General features: G+C 41.5%; 1 pseudogene; it reads left to right on the top strand.

Annotated features, from left to right (window-relative positions):
• Positions 1–242: 242 nt before the first annotated feature.
• Positions 243–24,048, top strand: part of LOC118628373 — a 33,397-nt pseudogene continuing 9,591 nt past the window's right edge.

Here is a 24,048-nt window from a genome sequence, read left to right as displayed (position 1 = left end):
TAAAAATATGTTTTTGATTTGTCCTAACGCGGCATCTGTAAGGCCTGCTTGTTGCACAATAGTAGAAAAAGCTCCCTGTCCTGCTAACTCATCGTAGGTTGGCCCGGGGGGATTGAGACTCATTCAGCCGCACCTGCATTCGAGCCTCCTCGAGCCACCAACTTGTCACTGTAACCACTGAGAACCTTCGAGAACAGTCTTTCCAGTTGTTTCCCAATCTACAGGTACGAGGAGAGTTCCCGATGCATATGAATCTAACAGTCCCATCACAAAAGGAGATTGAGGTCCATATTGAGCGACGGCGAATTTTAATTCTTTCAGAATCTTATACTGCAAGGCGCTATATTGAACATTCACGCCTCCTTGCGGAAATTGAGCATTGGTAGGAAATCTCTGCCTCTGAATAGGAAACAGTAAGGGCGGATCCTCCTCATGCCAGCCAGGGGAATGGGAATATGGGGGGGGGGGGACCGGAAAACCCAAAGACATAGTTCTGAGGCCCTATAGGAGGGGCCGCAGAAGCCCCGGGTACAGGAGGTGGTGGTGGAGGGTAACTTATGGTGGCCGGATACGTGGCTAGAGGAAGGGCAGTAGGCTGGATGGTAGATAAAGCCTCCTGTCCTTTTAACATTTTTTTCATTAATGTAATTAACACTTTGGTATCATTATTATCAGAGTCCTCTGAGCTTGTAGAGGAAGACTCTGAATCAGTGTCCTCAGGATGTTCAGGAGATGGAGGAGGAGGTAAGGAAGGAGGAACGTCCTCATATATCTTCTCCTCCTCTGGCTCCGGCTTATTTGTGGATCCTCCTTCTCTAGGGGATTCTAACAGCTGAAGGGCCTGAGTGATGCACTACAAAGTGTCCATAATTTTAAGTCCACAGTCTGCCCTTGTTGGTGATACTTTCGTAAAGTTCTCACTACCTGCTTCCATTCTTTTAAATTAAGTTGCACTTTATGCTGGCTAGCAAACCAATAACATTTCTGATTTATATGCTTAAATAATTTCTTAAAGCATTTGTCAGTTGCTTCAACTCCAGTGGAGTGCAACAATCCTTTGAGGAGCTTTAAATACTCCTGTTCCATTGACGGGGAATTCCCCATTTTTATCCCGAAAGTTCCCCTGTATTAAATTTCGTTCCAGGGTACTTACCCTTCCGGTTTCACTGTCCCTTCTTTCCAACCGCAGGGAATTTCTCTAGTCCCGTATTTCAGGTCCCTGCTGGGACGCCACTTGTTGCGGTGAGTGTCTGCGAAGTGAACAAAAAACACAAACACACACAAAGACAGGCAAGACTGCAGCCCCGAAGTCCTGCAGCCATTTATTTTTATAGCCAAGGAGATAGGCCACCTTGGTCCCAGTTTCTTTCAAGATAACTAATCTGATTAGCACCCCTGCTGGTTCTTATCAACCCCCATTCAAAGGTCAGCACTGTTCTTAAGAACAACTGGTCCTTCCTGTTTGCAGGCAAGGAGGAGCGAGCCTGTGTGCAGGACAGGCTCTGAATTGTTCTTAAGAGTTGAGCAGCACCCCAAGGCATCTGTGTGCAGAATAACCTTGTTAACCTTTGCGTGAGTCCATCCGTGTGCGGAATAAACTCACATACAATTTACAATGTTTTTATTGAGTTTTTTTAGATAGAGAGGAAGTAAGAGAGGGAAAGCGATTGAAACATCAATGAGAGAGAAACATCGATTGGCCGCCTCTTGCACGCCCCATACTGGGGATTGAGCCCACAGCCTGGGCATGTGCCCTGACCAGGAATTGAATCAGCGACCTCTCTGTGCATGGGACAACACTCAATCCGCTGAGCCACTCAAGCCAAGATACATTTTTTTTTTTTAAGTTTCAGTCTTAGAGAAAAGTTATAAGATTTGTATTAGGAAATCCCATGTCCCCTGGCTTAGATTCCCCAACTCTTAGTGTTTAACTGCTTTTGCTCTTCCTCTGTCCTCTTCCTCCTCCACACCTATGTCAGTTTTCTTCTTGACATTAATCCCCATCACCTCTAAATTCTCGGGAAAGTCACTCCAAAAAATAATGACATTCCTTTTACTTCATTGCCTTACACACCCTTGCCACTATCTTATATCATCTTCAGACTGAGCTGTAGCCTCCTGTTTTACTTACAAGGAACCCTCAGCTACTTTTATTCCACATTGTATTGAAATGATTGATTTTCTGGCTCAATCCTCTTTGAGGCAGAACAAACTTGTACACACTGCTAGCATATAGTAGGTACTTAGAACATGCTTCAGTTGAAGTGATTCTATTAATAAAATACTTTTAATCATTACAGTTTTGAATAGTGCTTTTGGCCTTTGTTTCTTTGTCCCATAAGTAATAAATCCCACATAAATGTAGTTTACAATGTTTTGGCTGTGGGCCAACAATCCCAGCCCTGCCCCTTACCAGCTGTGACACCTTGGGCCAGTTGCTTAACCAGCAGACCTTCTCTGTAAAATGAAGGTAATAATACTGTTGGTACTGTCAGCATTGCCTTATTGTCTCGTAACAATGTTGTGAGAATTCAGATGCGGTTATCTATAAATATTTAACAAAGACATAATAAATACTCAGTAATGTTAATTGTATTATTAGGACAGAAAAATGAATACCAATTTCTAAAGACTTGAAGACTTCAATGGTCAATGAAAATGGGACTATAACCATTATTTTAACATTTAGTCTGTAAGTTCTCAAACTTGATTGTACTTGCAAGTTACCTGAGTGCCTTTTTATAACATGGATTCCCTAGACCCAATAGGTCTGGGGAGACTGTCCAGGAATCTGTGTTTTTAATTACTGTTCTAGACTGTTCATGAGCCATTCTTTTAAAAAAAAAACCTTAGTCTTTTTCATAAGAGCATTAAATTTAGGTCCCCTAACTCTCTGAGAGGTAATATAGGATGAGAAATTAGTAAGAGAAAATCAAGTTGAACCAGGAATACATGAACTAAAGGCAGAAATAAGGTTTTTGCTAAGAAGTACAAGATTCAGATGTTTAATGACTCATCATTTTCTCACTTTTACCTAAGGGTGGCTAAACAGGGATGAACCATCATCTTCTCCATTCATCAACCTTGTTATTCCACCTTCAAGCTGTTTGATAGCCTCACCTTATTGGCTTCAGGAAGACTAATGTTCCATGGGCCTGCTCAGGAGGCCTTAGGATACTTTGCATCAGCTGGTATGGTCGCCTTTTCATGCACTGAGATCCTTCATTACTAGAATCCTGGAAGGGCAGAGGAGGTGGACGGGAGTGCTGCTTGATCTTTGAGTAGAGAGAGCATGGGTTCCACCACCCCAGACCATCTTTGGTCAGTTTGGTGCTAGAAATTGTCTTTATTTTGCAGCACTGGCTTGTTATTTAGGTCACTTTGTCCAGTGTGAGTATGCATGCATACTCTGTGTATGTGGAGGACTATTTCTACTGGACCTGCACTGTTCTGCTTCCCAGTTCTGGTGCCCTTTTCCTAATAGTTCAATAAAGATATTGGCCTCATAATCAGTTAGTCTAACTAAACATTTTTGGAAAGGCCTAATACTGCCATTCCCCCCAAAATCATTTGTCTTCTTGACCATATAACAGATCAGGCTGGATCATTTTTCTCCCTAGCATGGGGAGTTGGTTTGCCTTGATGAGGGTTCATGGAGATGCTGATTAATTTTATAGTAACATTAGATTGAAGATTTAGTCTTTGAGTGGATATGAGTGACTTAGCAGTGAATAGAATGGCTACTCCTGAGTCTGACTTCAATTGTCCAACATTTCTGACAGTTCTGGGCTGCCTACCTAGTTTTATTTTAGATGAAAAGGGGTGTGTGTGTGTGTGTGTGTGTGTGTGTGTGTGTGTGATGTAGTTTGCTTTATTTTAGAGATATATGGATATTATTATAGATGATATTCCATGACCACAAATATAATTTTAACTATTTTCTAGCTATGTTTGACAATTTGTTTTTGTTTAATGTCTATCATGTAACATACATGGGTCTGGGGAGTCCAGTGGAGATGAATCTAAGAGAAGACTACAAGCCAAGTGGAGTTCAGATGGTCAGTTACAAGCAGTGAAGGCAAAGCATTCAGGTGTGTCATGCTGGTCACCTTCTCTTCGGAGTGCTGCTCTGGTGCTTTGTGCTCTATTGGAATTATAGCAGCATAGGAGATGATAATTTGGACCTGAATTTAGTATATAGAGAAGTAACCATTGCTAAAGTGGATTCTGGCATTGTGGCAGTCGCTAGGTGAACCCAGAGAACAGAACACACCCTGGCTGGCTTTGCTTGTTACCTTGCTTTGAGGAGTCTTAGACTAATATCTATTTTTTAAAATGCATACTGCTAAGCACCAGAGCATATTGATAGTTGTTTTGGGTCTCATAGAGTATGTTGGGTAAGGCTTTCTGAGAGTTCAAAGTTGGTTTGGAGTATGATTTGTGCCAGGAGACAGAATTGTTGACCAATTGTGACTGCATATATAAAAAAGAATGAGTAAATTAGTGAGGGGAGAAGAGAGGAAGAAGTCATTAGAGTCTCTCTCAGCCTCACCTCCCTCACGCCCTGAAAGGGAGTCTTTATTTTCTAAGACCATCATGTCTGTGTACCTGAGTTACTTTCTTCTCTAGGTCACTGCTGTGACCCTATAATAACCCTGCAGACTTTGTCCTGGATGTCATTAACAGAGACTCCTCTGCCGTGGTATTAAACAGAGAAGACAAAGATGATGAAGGTATGTGAATCTGTCAGAGAGCCTCAGATTATCACCTCATAGAATTGGCCTAAGTGTAGTAGTGTGATAGCTCATTGAAATGTGGCTTTGTGAATTTATATTACTAATGCTGCCCTCTGATACCAGTTGTCTTAGTTTGTTCGGGCTGCTGTAACAAAAATACCACAGGCTAGGTGACTTAAACAACAAACATTTATATCTGGAGGCCCCACTTCCTGGTTCATAGGTGGACCACAGTATTCTTCTTGTCCCCTCACATGGTGGAAGTGGGGGGAGGGCTCTTGGGGCCTCTTTTATAAGAGCACTAATCTCATTCACAGGGACTCCACCCTCACAACCTAACCACTCCACAAAGGCCCCACCTTCAAGTACTGTCACACTGAGGACGGGGTTTCAGCATATGAATTTGGGAGAGGGGGATAAGTCTGTAACACAGCACAAATTTTGTTGTCCATGAGTGCTGTATTTTGTATATAATTTATAAATGATCGTGTATATGAGTGTCTGTTCTAAGGGGAGTTTCCATTAAAAAATATGCTCATGGTTTATATAGAGTTTTGAAATAATAAACTTAGCCATGTATGCATTTGAACATAGTAGACAGCAAGGACGAGGTTTTTTTTATTAAGAATTACAACTTCCGCCCTGACCAGTTTAGCTCAGCGGTTAGAGCGTCGGCCTGTGGTCCAGAGAGACCCAGGTTCGGTTCCCGCTAAGGGCACGTACCTCAGTTGCAGTTTGTTCCCAGCCCTGGTCGGTTGTGCAGGAGGCAGCCACTCGATGTGTCCCTTTCACGTCGATGTTTCTCTCCCTCTCCCCCTTCCTTTCTCTCCGTCCCACTCTATCTGAACAAAAAAATGGGAAAAATGTCCTCGGGGGAGGATAATAAATAAATAAATAAATAAATAAATAAAAGAATTACAACTTCCACCCTGGTCGGTTTGACTCAGCGGTTAGAGCATCCGCCTGTGAATCAAAGAGTCTCGGGTCCAATTCTGGTCAAGGGCACATGCCACTGTTGTGGTTTGGTTCCCAGCCCTGGTTTGGATTGTGTGGGAGGCAACCAGTAGATGTGTCTCTCTCTCTCATCAATGTTTTTCTCTCTCCCTCCCTCCCACTCTATCTGAAGATAAATGGAAGAATATTCTCGGGTGAGGATTAAAAATAAAAGAATTATGCCCTGGCCGTTTTTGCTCAGTGGTTAGAGCGTCAGCCTCTGGACCAGAGAGCCCCGGGTTCAGCTCCTGCTAAGGGCAGGTACCTCAGTTGCAGTTTGTCCCCGGCTCTGGTTGGGGTTGTGTGGGTGGCAACCAGTCGATGTGTCTCTCTCACATGGATGTTTCTCTCTCTTCCTCCCTCTCTCTTGCTCTAGCTGAAGTTATATTCAAAAATGTCCTCGGGTGAGGATAAAAAAAAAAGAATTACAACTTCTACCCTAGCTAGGTAGCTCAGTTGGTTGGAATGGTTGTCTTGATACTCCAAGGTTGCGGGTTTGATCCCTGGTCAGAGTGTATATAAGAAGCAACCAATGAATGCATCAATAAGTGGAACAATAAATCAATGTTTCTCTCTTCCTTCCTCTCTCTCTGTAAAATTTAAAAAAAAAAAAAAAAAAAAGACCTGGCTGGGTGGTTTGATTGGTTAGAGCATCTAGTCCTGGACACCGAAAGGTGACCAGTTTGATTCCCCATCAAGGCATATACCTAGGTTTCAGGTTCAATCCCCATTCAGAGTGCATACGGGAGGCAATTGATCAGTGTTTCTCTCTCACATTGATGTTTTTCTCCCTTCCTCTCTCTTGCTCTCCTCCTTTCTCTCTACTTCTTTCTTTCTTTCTTTCTTTCTTTCTTTCTTTCTTTCTTTCTTTCTTTCTTTCTTTAAAAAAAACAACAACACTTTTGCATGTATTTTTATTTTCTGTAAATGATAGAAATTGTTTTTTCTTATTCATCACCCAAGGATATTTTTCCATTTATCATTAGATAGAGTGGGAGGGACGGGGAGGGAGAGAGAGAGAGACAGAGAGAAACATCAGTGTGATAGAGCCACATCGACTGGTTGCCTCCTGCACAACCTGACCAGGGTGGGGGACAAACCACAACCGAGGTACGTGCACTTGACCAGAATCAAACCCGAGACTCATTGATCCAAAATGAGCCAAACAGACCAGGGCTGGCTGGCTTTCTTTCTTTCTTTCTTTCTTTCTTTCTTTCTTTCTTTCTTTCTTTCTTTCAATCTTCACTGAGACCATGTTTATTGATTTGAGAGAGAGCGACATCAGTGTGGTAAGTTTATTTTATTTTATTTTATTTTATTTTGTAATATTCACCCAAGGATATGTTTATTGATCTTTAGAAAGAGGGGAGGGGAAGATATTCGTCACTTGCCTCCCTCAGGAGGCAACCTTTTTGGTGTATGGGATGACCTTCCAACCAGCCAAGCCACCTGGCCGGGGTCCAATGGTAAGCTTATTTTAAACAAATCAGGGAAAAAATATTATAATTAGGGAAAGATCAGTGGGTTTGCTGTATCCATAAGTGTATGAAAAAAGTCAGGCCAATTAACTTATCTTTCTTATGACATAAAGCAGTGACAGATCTAATAATTTTCAAACTCAAGCTTTAGTATTAAGGTGTTAGGGAAGAATCCAAGAAAGGGGGTTACAGAAAAATGGGCTAAATAATTTCTTTTGTTAATGTTTCTCTCTGTCCACTTTGATTCCAAAGCCAAGGAGACTGAAGAGCCTCCCAAGAGAGATGAGCCACTCAGAAAAATTAGCTGAGTTTTATGTCAACTCCACCTTCTTCAGAGCAACGAAAGTTGTGTTGGATCAACAACCAGGGGTTCAGAAAAGGAAGAGTACAGTCTTCAAGGAGATCACCTATACCACCTGCGCTGTCATCGGGTCACATGGATTGCCAGGTGCTCCTTCAAAAACTTACTGGGTAATCCCCATGCCTCTATAGTTCAGGTAACCTGACAGAGTCTTCTAATTATGCTGTGAAATACTCATGTGGGGACATTATATTCTGATATAATCTATTTTAGAATTATAGTTATCTCCTACCCACTTTTCCATTTATTTATCCCCACTATATTTCGGATATAGAAACAGTCAATAGAACAAATAAAACATAAGGTTTTTTTAAATTATTTTAAAATTGATTTTAGAGAGAGGAAGGGAGATAGATAGAAACATTGATCACTGCCTCCTGCAGGCCCCCTACTGGGGATCGACCTGGCAACCTGGGCATGTGTCCTGACCAGGAATCAAACCAGTGACCTCTTGGTGCATGGGACACACTCTATCCATTGAGCCACGCCAGCCGGGCCACAAATAAGTAGAAAAAAATTTAGTGTGGTTTTTTAGACTATTTAATTCAGAATTTTTATTGATTTAGACAAGCTGTAGTGGATCATCTTTGCAGACAAAATTCTTTTTCAAAAATTGTGAAGTAAAGGAATCATTTAGTCACATTTGTGGTCTTCTGGGAGCATGTCCTGATTTACACACCAACTTGCTCTTGATCATGCGCTATGTTTGGGAGCTTGTACAGAGCAGTGAACAAAATGGGGAAAAATAAAAATCCCTGCTCTCTTGGAGCATACTTTTTTATGAGAAGAGACAGCTGATAAATTCATACAAAAATAAAATACACAGTGTGGCAGAAGGAAAAAAAGTGCCACGGAGAAAGTTTAAGCAGGGACGTGGAAAAAGGGAGAGAAAGAGAGAAGGAAAAGAGAGGGAAAAGATGGAGAGAGGGAAGAGGGGTTGGTTTTAAATCAGCTGATCAGGGAAGCCTTCACCTAGGTGTCAGTGAGTGCCCCTGAGTGCGGGAGGGGCCGCTGACTGAGGGAAGAGCCTGTGTGCAAATGCTGTTCCTTATCATTGACCTTCAGCCCCGAGGGATTCTAATGTAGGAGAGCACTAGACCCCTAGATCAATCTGCCATGAGCACAAAGGTGGTAAGCAAATTTGACTTCCTTTAAATGATGCTATTCACTGTCAGATAAAATTTCTCTTCATTAAGATGAAATAATCTTCTTTTCATGTTTGGGCTGATGCTGTTGATACTCATTGATTATTGTTCCTCTATGGTTTTTCTGTTATTCTCAAGCTCTTTATCATACAAATCCCTTGTATTTCCAGTTCATTGGTCCATCATTTCTAAGGGTATTAGCCAGTTATTTTTGCAGTTATTAATTGTATTATCAATCATTGAATTTCTGCTGACTCCTGAAAGATGGCACATAGTTGGCTCTAAGGAACCATCACTGACTTCTTACCACGTGCATCATAATGGTTATACCTCAGTATTGGGCCTTCCGAGTATTAATACCGAGAGTCCTGATCCCTCTTTGAGATGAACTGCTAATTGCTCCAGACATCTTTGGTACTTGTTATTTGGCATTTCTTTCAGAACATGAGCACTTTTGTGTACTATCAACCAAGAGTAAATTTTTATTCTTTTGGAGTGGATTTGGTGAATCGGGTCAGCCTGGTTACCCATTGGTCAACAGTGAGACAATGTAAAAGAGTTCATTCTTAATTTTTTTTTTAATCCTCACTGAAGATATTTTTACATTTATCTTCAGACAGAGTGGGAGGAAGAGAGAGAGAGAGTGAGTGAGAGAGAAGCATCGATGTGAAAGGGACACATCGAGTGGTTGCCCCCACATGACCCAACCAGGGCCGGGGACAAACTGCAATGGAGGTACGTGCCCTTAGCGGAAACCAAATGCGGGTCTCTCTAGACCACAGGCTGACACTCTAACCACTGAGCCAAACCGGCCAGGGCTGGAGTTCATTCTTTAGTGTGAGTTACACATTAGAATTTTACTTGAGAAGTAACTTCAATTTCTCTTTTTTCTAAAGGGGGCTTATAAGTGTCTTGTCCAAGTCACATATATGGTAGCTCTGGGTGGGGTGTGATTGGCATGAGGAACTATTTCTACATCTCCACGATTCTGCATTGTGATGCTGGGCTTCCCTCAGCTGCAAACCCCAGGCCGAGTACCTCCAGGTCACATGTTCAGCCTCCTCAGTGAACTCAGTTCCACAAAAGGAATTCCAGCAACATCCAGGGCCCTGCAGACTGATAGAACAAGGTTGGAACCTTGCATCTCTGAGCATCTGATTGAGGGAGTCAGCTCTTGTTCAGATTTGTAAAAACTGGAATATTAGCTGAGGGCAGGAGTAAGCCAACCTATCTTGTAAAGGGCCAGATAGGGAATGTTTTAGGCTTTGCTGCCATGTGGTCTTTGTGTCAGGTTGTCAACTCTGCCATTTTAATGAGAAAACAGCCCTCATAATACATAAACAAATGAGCATGGCTGGGCTCCAATTAAACTATTGATGAATACTGAAATTAGAATTTCATATAAATGTCAAATAATCTGTCAGTATTTGAATATCACAAAAGTTTATTTTTTTCAACCACTAAAAAAGTGGTAAAAAAATTCTTATCTTGTGGGCTGAACAGAAATAGGTAAAGGGCCCTGATTGGCCTGTGAGCGAGAGCTTACTGACCCCGGTTTGGGGTGTTTAAACTTGCATGTACGTCATTTGCTTCTCTAAGTGTTTGAATGTGAGCTATAAAAAATGTTTCCTGGCTTCCTGCTGATAAAGTTTGTATCTGTAGTCTTCCAGCTGTACTTAGATTTGAACTAGTATTTACATGATTCAGACTTTGCCTCTGACAATGCATTTAACCAGAGGTTGTGTTTGGAAGATCTTGGACTGAATAGATTGTCTGTATAAGGAGATTTAATGTTCACTTAATGTGTCAAGGGTTTCCTGATCAAACCCTTTTGGAAAACATCGATACATCTGTTGGAGATTCATTGTTTCTGTTAGCATATTAAACATTTGACTATAGATTAATTTTTGTAGTGATGGCCATGAATAGTCCTCAGAACTCACCTTGCGAAATGTTGGTAAACCCTTTTGAACAAAGACGCAATAACATATTTAGGGACGTTTTTACTTTTTTTTTTTCTGTTTAGACCAGAGGCCAGATACACACACATGGACAGGGTCTCCTTTTCTGCTCCCCTTTGTACAGTGGTTGTCTGTTTATTTGTTTGTTTTTTGATATAAGAAAGAATAACATAGATGCACCTTGTAAAAAACATAACAATATTGCAGGATTAATCATTTTATCAATATGTTTGAATGGTGACTTTGAAAATATTTTTAAAACTTTTATTTTTAGGAAACATCCTAATGATAATCTGTTAGAATAAAATACCAAGTTTGAATGCAAAAGAAACAAAGCATGTGGAGTATCCAGTTTTAAAATTCTGAATATTCTTAGAGTTATCTGTGTGAAACTACAGATTTGCATACATGTTGATGGAGTCATCCTCACCTGTTTAGAAGCTTGATCTTTGTCGTGAAGTACGGTATTTTCTGAGGCTAATTAAACTATACCAGGGTAATAGTTTGTTTTGGTTTTTTTTGAAATTCCATAGTGTCTGATTAGCAAAGGAATTTTTAAAAATATATATTTTTATTGATTTAGAGAGAGAGGACAGGAGAGGGAGAGAGAGATAGAAACATCGATGAGAGAGAAACACATTGATTGATTGCCTCCCGCACGAACCATACCAGGGCCGGGAATTGAACCTGCAACCCAGGTACATGCCCTTGACTGGAATTAAACCCTCAACCCCTTGGTCTACAAGCCAATGCTCTGACCACTGAGCCAAACTAGCCAGGGCAGCAAAGGAATTATTAAAGGCCATCTCAAGTCATATTCTTTCCAGATTGTGGTTTTCATAAACTAGCCTTCACAGATCATGGTCCTGTTTTCCAACTTGGTTTGCTTCATGCCAAAACTGTGTTTGACAAGTTACTTAAAGTCTGATACCATTGTTGCATGGTTGTAGTACTAAGATTTTTTTTTTTTTAATTTTGAAGGTTCCAAGGTACATGATGGGATATTTTATTTTTCTTCAAAACTATCCTGTGCCCAGCTGGTGTGGCTTAGTGGTTGAGCATCGACCCATGCACCAAGAGGTCACCGGTTCGAATCCCGGTCAGGGCACATGCCCAGGTTGTAGGCCCGATCCCCAGTGGGAGGCATGCAGGAGGCGGCCAATCGATGCTCCCTCTCATCGATGTTTCTCTCTCTCACCCTTTCCCTTTATCTCTAAAAAAAATCAATAAAGAAAAAAAAAAACCTATCCTGTTTTTACTTGAAACCTTGAAATATCATAAAACTATGCATGTTCACTAGCACAAGCATTAGGAGTTCAGGCCAGAACTCTTAGCCACTTGAATTTTATTTTGATCCCCCATGACTTTGCCAGATGTTGGCACTGTTCAACTCTCTGTGGCATTCCTAGGCTCAGCAGCATTTTTTTTTTTTTTCCATCCTCACCCAAGGACATTTTTCCATTTTTTGTTCAGACAGAGCGGGAGGGAGAGAGAGGAAGAGGGAGAGAGAGAAACATCGATGTGAAGGGACACATCAAGTGGCTGCCACCCGCACGACCGACCAGGGCCGGGGACAAACTGCAACCGAGATACGTGCCCTTAGCGGGAACCGAACCCGGGCCTCTCTGTACCACAGGCCGATGCTCCAACCGCTGAGCCAAATCGGCTAGGGCTCAGCAGCATTTTTATTTCAATTTTGAAGGCAGTCTAGTAACATACACTGTTTTATATTTTCCCAAGGACTTTGGACAAGCCATTGACATGACGTATTTCGATGGAGAGATTTGATTATAGTCATATATAGTATAATAATAAATGGTATGTTAAGTATTTACCTTTAATTAAAACTCTTTTACTTCATGTCTTTTTCTTTTTGAAAAGATAATTATAACAATCTTCCTAGCACTGGTTATAGGTGCCATTTTCTATGGTCTAAAAAGTAACCCTGCTGGAATCCAGAATAGGTAAGTACATTTGGATTTTGACTCTGAGAAAGTACTGTTACATTTTCCATGGTTATGAGAATTTATTAAAAATTTGAATTTAGACAAGTACAGGACAAACTGAGGAGTAGGATAAGCCAGCAAACTGAAGGCTGAATGGAAGAGTTGATTTTCACATATATATATATAGTGGTAAAATGCACAGAACATAAAATTTACCCTCCTATTCAGTTTTAGCTGTGCAGTTCAGTGGCATTAATTACAATCACATTGTTGAGCAATTGCCACCAACATACACTCCAGAACATTTTTCATATTTCCAAACTGAACCTCTGTAACCACTGAACAGTAACTCCATATTCCCCCTTTTCCCAGGCCCTGGAAACCACCATTAATTTTCTGTCTCTGAATTTAACTACTGTAGGTACCTCATAAAAGTAGATCATACAGCCCTGACCGGTTTGGCTCAGCAGTTAGAGTGTGGGCTCGCGGACTGGAGAGTCCCGGGTTTGGTTCCTGCTAAGGGCACGTACCTCAGTTGCAGTATGTCCCCGACCCTAGTTGGGGTTGTGTGGGTGGCAACCACTCGATGTATCTCTCTCACGTCAGTGTTTCTCTCTCTTTCTTCCTCCCTCTCTCCCTCCTGCTCTATCTCAAGATTAAAAAAAAAGCCCTGGCCGGTTTGGCTCAGCGGTTAGAGCGTCCGCCTGCGGTCCAGAGAGACCCGGGTTCGGTTCCCGCTAAGGGCATGTACCTCGGTTGCAGTTTGTCCCCGGCCCTGGTTGGTCGTGCGGGTGGCAGCCACTCGATGTGTCTCTTTCACATCGATGTTTCCCTCTCTCTCTCTTCCTCTCTCTCCCTCCCACTATGTCTGTACAAAAAATGGAAAAATGTCCTCGAATGAGGATATAAAAAAAAAATAAATAAATAATTTTTAAAAAAAAAGTGGATCATACAGTATTTGTCCTTGGTGACTGGCTTATTTTCCTTAGTGTAATATCTTCAAGAATCATCCATGTTGCAGCAGAATTTCTTCCTTTTAAAGGCTGAATAATATTCCATGGTATGGATACACCACGTTTGTTTATCCATGTATTTGTCCATGGACACTTGGAAAGTTTTCCCCTTTTGGCTGTTATGAATGATGCTGCTATGAACATGGGTGTATAAATAAATATGTGTTTGAGTCTCACTTTAAATTCTTTTGGATATTTACCCAGAAGCAGAGTTACATGATCGTTTGATAATTATGTTCTTTTTTTTTTTTTTTTTAGAAACTTCCATCCTGTTTTCCTACAACAGCTACACTGTTTTGCATTCCCACCAGCTGTGCACGGGGCTCAGTTTCTCCCTGACCTGGGCAACACTTATTGTCTTCCATTGTCATAGCCACCCTAACTGGTGTGACTCGGTATCTCTTTGTGGTATTGATTTGCATTTCCCTAGTAATTAGCAATGCTGCGCATCTTTACATGTGGTTATTGGCTTTTTGTATGTCTTCCTTAGAGAAATGTCTATTCAAGTTATTTGCCCATTTTGTAATTGGATTTTTGTATTGAGGTGTAAGAATTCTTTATATATATTGAATACTAACCTCTCATCAGATACAAATTTACAGATATTTTCTGCCATTCTGTGGGTTGTCTTTTCACTCTTTTTGAAAGGGTTCTTTGATAGACATTGTCCAGTATATATTTTTTTTCTTTTGTTGCCTATGAGTTAATTTCCTTTCTATTTTTTTTATTTGTTTGACTTGGGAAGGTAGATGGGACTGAGTTTTTCTAACTCTAACATGGAGTACCTACTAGCTTGAAAAAAATTAGAATGCATTCAATTCTTTAACAAGAAGTATTTAGTTTATAAAATAAATCCTTATAATTTAAATTAAATTTCAACATCTACCAATTTGTTAGATGTAATTGAACATTGTTAGATGTAAGACAAAACATTGAGCTGAATGTTGCTGTGCCCTGTGTTTCTGAAATTAGCTAATACTTTGATTTTAGTCTTGTTTTAAATCCTCACCCGAGGATATTTTTCCATTTATCTCAGATAGAGTAGGAGGGAGGGAGAGAGAGACACATCGACTGATTGCCTTCTGCGTGACCTCAACCAGGGCCAGGGACGAACCGAAACCAAGCTACCTACCCTTGGCCGGAAACAAACCCCGCGACTCTTTGGTCCTTGGACCGATACTCCAACCACTGAGCCAAAGCAGCCAGGGCTGATGATATCAGGCTTTTTTTGTGTCCAAAAAGCTGTATATCTGCTTGTGTACTTGGCCTGGCTATTTTTCACTTATTCATTATTGTATAAATATTTGTTTGTTTGTTTGTTTTTAAGATTGCTTCTTTTTAAACATTTACTTAGCCTGTTGCCTGAGTTATTTATTATTATTTGTATTATTTTTATTCTTAGTATCTATAGACTCTTTGTTTTGGGGGTTGTACACTGGGGTTTACATTTCTTAAAATGCTCTCTGAATTTCGTGTCATTTAAATAATGTACCACTTCATCTCTGTTAGTTTCCACTGGCATCCTCAGTGCCAATGAAACTGTTTGGTTACCCAGGGAAGTGCACCGCAGCCCCGGGCACGCTGGCATGCTCTCATACAGTGTAGGGGTCTACCAACGCGCAGCTGAACTGAGCGCTTTTTCCTTCAGACCTTAGTTATTTTACTGAGAGAGAAGCATTATTAGTCCTTCGTTTCTTACATGTGCACATTTTAACTTTTTCTTTAGACGCATGATTTGCTTTCATTTGGAGCACCTTGGAACCATGTTGGCAGTGGGTTGTCCAGGTTCATGTGAAGGTTCTTCTGAGGATTGGGTGGGGAATGTATATAACAAGGTATCAGTACAAGGTTCCCTCCACTCTCTCATTTTGCCTCCTCATGTCTTACTTTCGTCTTTACTCAAATTTCAAAAAATGGCTAATAAAGGTTTTTAACCGTTGTGGGCTTTAACTATTTCTCTGTTCACTCATTAGGATGGTACTTGTGTTTTTAATAGTTAATATCAATGGTGGTAGCATATTTATGACCTATGTAATCATCACTTTGGCTGCCATAACAAAGAACCACAGACTGGATGGATTAAACAACAGAAATTTAATTCTTGTAGTCTGAAGATTTGGGTGCCAGCACATCGAGTTCTGATGAGGGCCCCCTTCTGGCTTCCTGCCTTCCTGCAGTGTCCTCCCATGGCACAGGGGGGCTCTGGCGGCTCCCCCTTTTCTTCTAAGAGCACTAATCTTGTCATGCGCCCCCCAGAGTTTCATGGAAACTGAATTACCTTCCAAAGATGCTCCATCTAAATGTCATCTCGAGAGCTAGGGCTTCAAAATAGGGATTTGGCGAAGACATATTTCAATCCATGGCCATGCAGGACTGAGAATGTCATCAGTATGGAGTCCCAGGGGCACCACTGTGGAGATACTGGGACGGGAGAGGCCCGAGGGGGCTCACATCTTTCCCTCACTTTTAACCTGAACAGTTGTTTGACATGTATCATTTGAGGAAAGAGTTAGCAGGTCGGTTTGATCTAAGAATGTTTAATGGACTGCCGTGCTCGTTCCCCTTCTCTCCCGGCAGAGCTGGGGTCTCTTCTTCCCACCAACCCCCAGTGTTCCAGGGGTGTGCCCTCCGCGGAGCGCCTGGTGGGGGGAAGCAGCTCTTCATGTGCGTATGTGTCTGTTTTGTGAAGGGGGCTGTCCCGTGTCAGGTTTGACGCTGACAGGGAGGTATGATTGGGGGGCACGATCCTGAAGGAAGAAGTGCCCTGTGGTTTTTCATCACGAGAACGGAAGGAGTGAGAGGTTTAGTGACCCGAAGCTGCAGTGGGGCGTGGAGAACAGGGCACCACCTCCTTCATACCCAGAAGTGGGGAGAAAGCAAAGCCTGTGTGACCACTGAGATCAGCTGCCCAACTGCTGTCTTTCCAGGAAACCCCGAGTCGGAAGAGCGGGAGGAGATGCAGAATGTGTTCACCTGGAGTGGGGCTCCCAGGGCAAAATGGGCGGCACTAGGGGGGTTCTGTGATGAGAAGAGGGGCCCTCACACACAGCTCTGGGGAAGGACGTCTCAGGGGAGGCCTGTACCTCACTCAGATGGTGCCTGATGCTGACTGTGTGAAGGAGGTGGGTTAACCTGGAGGATGTGAGAAGCTGTAGTTAGACTCCTGCTGGCAGCAGAATGGTTCAATCATCTGGTCTGTGCCTCCTTAAACTAATGTGGGGTGCATGGTGTGCATTTTTGCTTTTTAGGCGTGAATATGCCAGTGGATACTACAGAGTGTCCTCTTATTTCTTTAGCAAACTGCTATCTGATGTACTACCAATGAGGATGTTAGCAAGTATTCTATTCACATGTATGACCTACTTCTTGATAGGTAAGCAACAAGACATAAAGAGGGTCTCTGTCCTCTCAGATGGAAGGGGAAGTCATTTATTTTTGAAAGCATGTCTTTGGTTCACAAAACTATAAACCCAGCCACAAGATAAGGAAGCATCTATCTGTTGTTCACACTCTGAAACAACTGTTCTCTGAGGTCATTTATGTCAAGACTTTTCCCAAACTAACTTTTGCACCTATTTGTAAAACTATATTTTACTCATGATATGTGTCATGTAGAGACATGGAAAGAATTCATAATATATTTGAGACTGCTGGAGCAGCTGGAGCTGGGGTATTTATTACCTATCTATATTCTTATGTGTGTGTGTATGTGCATATACAGGTAGTGAAAGATAGCGACTTGGGGGTTTATTGATTTAATAAGGATACTTTTTAAGTAGATGTAAACAGATTCATTTGTGCATCGTGTGTAGGCTTCTCCCGAGGCTCACTGCCTTGGAATGCCCATATATGTCACTGTACACACATACACACACCAGAAATTTATATATTTTTTACAAAGCACCATAGAAGATCCAATAAATGAATTTAAACTTTCATTTTACAAATAAGGGGTGTGTCATAAAGAATTAAAAATAGAACCTGGTCCTCAGCTCCTGATTGTGTTCTAATGGCTGCTCCAAAATCTTCAGAGTGTATGACCCATAATAGCATCCAGTTGTAGCTTATAAGATCATTTGTGACACTTCATTTAACCCATCCTCAACCCCAAGCTCCGTGGTACTTTGTCTCAAAGACTGGAGGTTCTGGGATCACCCCTCAGATGGTGAAACTACTGGGAGGTCACGTGATCCAGATCTTCCCATTTCTTTACTGATACAGTTGCAGCAGTGAGTAAGGTGATGTCTGGGTGGAAGGAGTGTGCTCTTGCCAGGCTTCCTTCTTAGAGAGGAGGCAGCAGAATCCTCGCCAGGCGTGCTGCCTCCAGCTCTCCACAGACTTTCAGAAATTGTTAATAATTACACAAGAAGGGGCAAAGGTGTTACATGAAAGTGTTTATGCAGTAGTATACAAAAGAAAGCTCTATGATAATTTTATACAGTTATATGGGGGGCAATGAAATTGGTCACTCAGGGTGGTGGGTTAGAGAATAATTTTTTCATTCTGATATTTATTTCTCAAAATATTTGCACATTGACCCAGGTGGTTGGATTTACCCCGTCTTTTCTTCCTACGGATTGAAACCAGTGGTGAAGGCCTTCTTCACCATGATGTTTACCCTTTGGATGGTGGCGTATACGGCCAATTTTATACGGCCAATTCTATGGCACTGGCCATAGCAGCAGGTCAGAGTGTGGTATCCATAGCAACACTTCTCATTACTGTCTCTTTTGTGTTAATGGTGGTGAGTAGGAACTGCGCTTCTCTGAGAAGTAATTATTTTCCCTCATTTCTTCCTACAAATTTACCTGTCTTGAAAAAAACGGTTTTGAGGATTATGTCGATGGGACTCTTAGCTTTAAGGAAGTTATATATTACAATATAGCTTGGCCTGGCTAGTGTGGCTCAGTGGTTGAGCGTCAACCCATGCGCCAATAGGTCACTGGTTCAATTCCCAGTCAGGGCACATGCCCAGGTTGAGGGCCAAATCCCCAGTGGGGGGCACGCAAGAGGCAGCCAATCGATGTTCTCTCTCATAGATGTTTCTATCTCTCTCTCCCGCTCTTGCCCTCTCTTTCTAAAATCAATTATATATATATATATATATATATATATATATATATATATATATATATATATCTTGTATTAGAGAATGTACCAGCCTTTTCTCGACCTTAGTCAGCATTTTTTGGCTACTGTTCTAATATATTTGCTATAATTTTAGTTAGCATGTTGTTACAAATGAGATTTTAAAAGATTTTTTTCCCCTGGCCAGTGTGGCTCAGTTGATTGAGTGCCGTCCTGTGCACTGCAAGATCGCTGGTTCCCAGTCAGGGCGACATGCCCAGGTTTCAGGCTTTATACTCTGTTGGGGTGCATGCAGGAAGGAGCTGATAGATGTTTCTCTCTCACATCAATGTTTCTGTCTCTCTCCCTACCACTCTAAACTCAATAAAAACATATTTTTTTTAAAGTAAAAAAAAAATAATAAAGGATGCTTCTTGGTAAAATACAGTGAAACTGTGATGACTGAGAACTTCAAAACAAATATTTCAACTGGAAGATTCCCGCCTAAAAATGCCAGGTTCGTTGCCAGACTTCTGTGCTGGTGTTAAGAACCGCTGGCTTATTCCCCAGCAGCTGAGATGGTTGGGTTGGGTCAAATATTTTCCAAGGGAAATGCTCAGCTCCAGGAGAAACAGAGCAGTGTGTGGCATGGGTGGTCTAAAATGGCTCCTCCTATGTTTTGAAAAGGAGTATTTAAAAATATTAAAATATGCCCTGGCTGGTTTGGCTTAGCGGTTAGAGCATCAGCCCACGGACCAGAGTCCTGGGTTTGGTTCCTGCCAAAGGCATGTACCTCGGTTGCAGTTTGTCCCCAGCCCTGGTTGGGGTTGTGTGGGTGGCAACCACTCGATGTGTCTCTCTCATGTCGATGTTTCTCTCTCTCTCTTCCTCCCTCTCTCCCTCCTGCTCTATCTGAAGATAAATGCAAAAATGTCCCCAGTGGAGCCCTGGCCAGTTTGGCTCAGCGGTTAGAGCCCGGAGAGACCCGGGTTCGGTTCCCGCTAAGGGCATGTACCTCGGTTGCAGTTTGTCCCCGGCCCTGGTTGGTCGTGCGGGTGGCAGCCACTCGATGATGTTTCCCTCTCTCTCTCTTCCTCTCTCTCCCTCCCACTCTGTCTGTACAAAAAATGGAAAAATGTCCTCGAATGAGGATAAAAAAAAAAAAAAAAAAGTCCCCAGTGGAGGATAATAAAAGAAAAAAATTTTTGAAATATTCCCAAGTCTACACAGTTCTATGTCCCCTCCTTTCTGGGTTCCTGGCATTCACTTATATCATCAATATATTTCTGTTTACCTTTTTTATTTTAATGGTTACTTAATCTTATCCTTACATGTCCCTAAATTTTACATACACATAGATGAATGAACAGGTGAAGGGGGCCAGTTAGCACAGTTCCCCGTACTACAGCAAGTAAACAGGAATGCTTAGCCCAGTTACTTAAACATGAGTCTTTTCTGCTAGAGTAGGAGTAGATGTCTTTAAAAGCTTGTTAAGTAGCATACTTCTTTTCAAAATATAGGAGGAACCATTGAAAACTACCAATCTAAACATTATTGAAAAAGTGATAAATAAACCTTATGTAAATTTCCTATATCATCCAATAAATAAAATATCCTTCAATATATAAAATAGTTTGATATATTAGATGCTATAATTTATTATTATTTAATGGTTTATATAGAGAGTATTTATTTATTTATTTATTTATTTTTGGAATGTGCCTCTAGCAGGAACTGAACCTGGGACTCTCTGGTCCATGGGCCGACACTCTAACCGCTGAGCCAAACCGGCCAGGGCTATATAGAGAGCTTTTAAAATCACACATAAAACCATATTTTACTGGGGGATGTATATTAAGCACTTTTTTAGATCAAGTGAAAAAATATGTATTCCCACCAGCACCATTGTCCTTGTTATGCTCATCCCACTTGGGAAGTGCCAGTTAGGAGAGGTTTTGTATGAACTTCTTCTTTTTTTTTTTTTTTATCCTCACCCGAGGATATTTTTCCATTTTTTGTACAGATAGAGTGGGAGGGAGAGAGAGGAAGGGAGAGAGAGAGAGAAACATCGACATGAAGGGACACATCGAGTGGCTGCCACCTGCACGACCAACCAGGGCCGGGGACAAACTGCAACCGAGGTACGTACCCTTAGCGGGAACCGAACCCGGGTCTCTCCGGACCGCAGGCCGATGCTCTAACCGCTGAGCCAAACCGGCCAGGGCTGTATGAACTTCTTATGTAGCCATCTCTTGCTGGAGCAGTTCTTCCTGGGGTCTCCATGGCAATAGCGCTTTTTGGTAGCTCGAAATAAAGGTATGAATTATATTTTATGCTGCACTTCACATTGTGCTGCACTAGTTCTAGGCTTTGGGTTATTTTAGGCATGCATTCCGAACCCTGAATTATTCCTAAAGTCATTGGAGATAGAATGCAAACCCTTGTAAATCACAAAGCTTACTGTGTTAAGGAAGCATAGAGAGGCATGGGGTGCTCAGGGTATGTGCTGGTGTTTCTATTGGTGGGAATATACAGTGGTTGTATCATTAGAACAGTCAGGACTATGGACCTCGGATTGTGGGCAGTAGCAGAGAAAGTAAAAACCTTGACAATTAAGGATCTTCCAATTAAATGAAATATAGATACATTGTCATTCCTTTAAAATTACAAACAGCCTCAGCTAAGAGGCAAAGAGGACATGGTAAGTGAGTAATGGAAGGAATTTCAAGAAGCCTTGGTCTTAGCAGAAATGTTCACAAGGTTGTAGGAGACCTAAAGAGGTTATTGTCTAGAACTCCTCATGGAATCACTTCACCAGATCTGACTGTTGGGATTTGCTCTCTGTAGATTTTTTCAGGGCTGTTGGTCAATCTCGGGACCGTTGTGCCTTGGCTGTCATGGCTTCAGTACTTGAGCATCACTCGGTATGGCTGTGCGGTAAGTTTTCCTCTTCCCTCCCTGTGACTAGTCTATTGTTCCCAAGCTGGAACAAGCAGAATAAAGCCTGATTATCTCATGTCCGCAGATGTGCACTGTGGAGGTTGCCAGGAACTTTCTTTTAGGAGCAGTGAGGGAGCGTTTCCTCGTGAGCCTTGGGTCACCTTGATGCTCACCTGGTTCTCCCAGGCACCCTGTTGTGTGAGGGAGGTGAAGGGTGGGGAGATAACTCATAGTGAAGCAGAAAGATTGACCAATTCATGTAAAAAATGTAGTTGGTTTTCAGTTCCATGTGGAAATACACAAAAGGATGAGAACCTGGGCTACATGTTTTATATTGAAAGTGAAATCAGAAGAAAACCAAGACCATATAATATTCACAGCTACTTAATGGCTTTATCTTTTTGTTGTAGTTTTATCCTCACCTGAGGTTATTTTTTCATTTATTCAGATAGAGTGGGAGGGAAGGAGAGAGAAGAATAGAGAGCGAAACATCGACTGGGGTCGGGATGAACCACAACCAAGGTATGTGCCCTTGACTGAAATTCAGCTCACGACTCTTTGGTCCACAGGCAGACGCTCTAACCACTGAGCAAAACCGGCCAGGGCACAATTGGCTTTAGAAGCTAATCAACTATTAAGAAAACTGTCTGTGTCTTAATATAGTATCATTGAGTTTCTTTTTTTTTTTTAATCTTTCTTATTTATTTATTTTGTGGTATGTGCCCCTAGCAGGGGCCGAACCTGGGACTCTCTGTTCTGCATGTCCGACGCTCAACCTCTTAGCCAAACTGGCCAGGGCTAATTGAGTTTTTTATTTCCAAGAATTATTTCTTCTAAGGCCAACGCTTTCTTGAAATTCCTTCCATTACTCAAACATTTTACCATGTCCTCTTTGCTTCTTAGCTGAGGCTGTTTGTGGTTTTAAAAGAATGACAATGTATCTATATTTTATTTAATTGGAAGAACCTTAATTGTCAAGGTTTTTACTTTCTCTGCTACTGCACAAAATACGAGGTCCATAGTCCTGAGTGTGAGGTCCATAGGCCTGAGTGTTCTAATGATACAATTACGTGAATAACTGAGAAAACTCCCCAGTGAAGCAGTCCAGGCCTGGGCGTTTGTTTGCTGGGAGTTTCTTGATTACATCTTCAGTTTCTTTAGTTGTTATTGGTGTGTTCAAGATTTCTCTCTCTTCCTGGTTCAGTTTTGGGAGACTGCGTGTTTCTAGAAATATGTCAATTTTGCCTAGATTGTCCAATTTGTTGTATAATTGTTCATAGTATTTTTTAACGATCCTTTGTATTCCTTTGGTGTCAGTTTTCACTTCTCCTCTTTTGTTTCTGATTTTATTTGGGTCCTCTCTTTTTGTTTCTTGGTGAGTCTGGCTAAGGGTCCATTAATCTTGTTTATCTTTTCAAAGAACCAGCTTTGTTTCATTGACCACTTGAATTGTTTTTTTAGTTTCTATGTCATTTATTTCTGCTCTGACTTTTTCTGTTTTGGGTTTTTCTTGTTTACTTTCTAGTTCTTTAAGTTTTAGGAGTAGAAAGTCAGTTAGAAATTTTTCTTGTCTCTTGAGGTAGGCCTGTAGTGCTATGATCTTCCCTCTCAGGCCTGCTTTCGCTGTGCCCTATAGATTTTGTGTTGTTGTGTGTTCATTTTGATGGGTTTCCAGGAAGTTTTGCATTTCTTTCTTGATTTCCGTGGTAATACATTAATTGTTTAATAACATGCTATTTAGACTCCAGGTGTTCAAATATCTTTGGGTGTTTCTGTTGTAATTGATTTCTAATTTCATGCCATTGTGATCTGAGACGATGCTTGATATGATTTCAGTCTTTTTGAACTTATGGAGACTTAGTTTGTATCCTAACATGTGGTCTACCTTGAAGATTGTCCCACGTGCACTTGAGAAGAATGTGAATTCTGCAGTTTTGGGGTGTAATTCTTTGTAGATATCTGTTAAATCCATTTGATGTAGTGCATCATTTAGAGTCTCTGTTTCCTTGTTAATTTTTTTTTTGTCTAGAGGATCTATCCAGTGATGTTAGCAGGGTGTTGAAGTCCCTGCTATGATTGTATTGCTGTTGATTTCTCCTTTGAAGTCCTCCAGAAGTTTTTTTTTTTCGAGAGGGCACTGGGGTTTTTATGCTTAATTGCTCTTTCATAAGACAGTAGCCATTTACTCACAGACCCCCAGGCAGAAGCAAAAGCCCCTCCCTCAAGAATTTAACACCACCCAGCCAGGCCAGAGAAATACAAATTGAGGCTCATTAACAGCAAGAGATTGCCAGCAAGCATCTGTCCCACCTTCTGGAAATCTTCTTACCCTGAACACCTAAGGGATTTTTTCATTTACTGAGGGCTACAACCCAAGGCTCATCAAACAATTGAGACCAATAGCCTGC

This window comes from Molossus molossus, unplaced genomic scaffold, assembly GCF_014108415.1.
Source record: "Molossus molossus isolate mMolMol1 unplaced genomic scaffold, mMolMol1.p scaffold_m16_p_1, whole genome shotgun sequence".
Taxonomy (NCBI): domain Eukaryota; kingdom Metazoa; phylum Chordata; class Mammalia; order Chiroptera; family Molossidae; genus Molossus; species Molossus molossus.
Note: the sequence above shows the minus strand (reverse complement) of the source record. Positions and strands in the feature narration are given on the sequence as shown.